General features: G+C 48.2%; 1 protein-coding gene across 1 annotated transcript in view; it reads right to left on the reverse strand.

The window, feature by feature from the left end:
* Positions 1-1,139, reverse strand: part of acvr2aa (activin A receptor type 2Aa) — a 39,156-nt gene that overhangs the window by 1,553 nt on the left and 36,464 nt on the right. Inside the window, exons 12-13 of the mRNA XM_046054814.1 lie at positions 314-830; positions 24-53 (exon numbers count right to left, since the gene is read on the reverse strand). The gene's annotated coding sequence lies outside the window, so the exon portion shown is untranslated. The remainder of the gene's footprint in view (positions 1-23; positions 54-313; positions 831-1,139) is intronic.

Consider the following 1,139-nt stretch of genomic DNA (forward strand, 5'->3'; position numbering starts at 1 on the left):
TGGATCAATAACCTGATTATTACCTCTGTCTGGATCAATAACCTGATTATTACCTCTGTCTGGATCAATAACCTGATTATTACCTCTGTCTGGATCAATAACCTGATTATTACCTCCGTCTGGATCAATAACCTGATTATTACCTCTCCTCCGTCTGGATCAATAACCTGATTATTACCTCTCCTCTGTCTGGATCAATAACCTGATTATTACCTCTCCTCCGTCTGGATCAATAACCTGATTATTACCTCTCCTCCGTCTGGATCAATAACCTGATTATTACCTCTGTCTGGATCAATAACCTGATTATTACCTCTCAGTAGAATATATAAATCTTCTGTATTTACACACACACAGACATTCAGAAGCTGCTTCTCGTTGGCATCACATCATTCAGAGAAACACAAACTAAAAACTACAGTTAGCCTACAAAACGTCCAGGAAGTCTCTTATTTTGAAGTGACAAGAGGAAGTGATGTCAGAGGGTGGAGATCAGTGCGGCTCAGGCTGCTGAGGGAGAGACTGTCCGCCATGTTGTCCTCCACGTCTCCTGAGTGCACGCAAGGTCACCTGATCGCTCTTAAAGTCATCTGAGCATCATCAAGGTCACCTGAGCGACATCAAGGTCACCTGATCGCTCTTAAAGTCATCTGAGCGTCATCAAGGTCGCCTGAGCGACATCAAGGTCGCCTGATCGTTCTTAAAGTCATCTGAGCGTCATCAAGGTCGCCTGATCGTTCTTAAAGTCATCTGAGCATCATCAAGGTCACCTGAGCGTCATCAAGGTCACCTGAGCGTCATCAAGGTCACCTGAGCGTCATCAAGGTCACCTGATCGCTCTTAAAGTCATCTGAGCGTCATCAAGGTCACCTGAGTGCCCTTACAGTCATCTGAGCGCCCACCTGAGTCTTAGATCAGAGACAGAAAACGCTCACTGAGGGAGTCCCTGCTCTGTCCTGATTGGTCCTCGGGCCTTGTCATAGGCTCGACTCTTTAGGCGGGTAGTCCACGTTGGTTACCATGGTGACAACCGTGACAATGTCCTCCGGCGGCGTGACGCTCGTCTGCCGCTGCATCTGCACGACTCGTTCCTCCACGCAGCCCGCCGACAGCCGAGCTTCAGCCTCGTGATCCCAGCA

Source organism: Micropterus dolomieu, linkage group LG07 (assembly GCF_021292245.1).
Source record: "Micropterus dolomieu isolate WLL.071019.BEF.003 ecotype Adirondacks linkage group LG07, ASM2129224v1, whole genome shotgun sequence".
Classification (NCBI taxonomy): Eukaryota; Metazoa; Chordata; class Actinopteri; order Centrarchiformes; family Centrarchidae; genus Micropterus; species Micropterus dolomieu.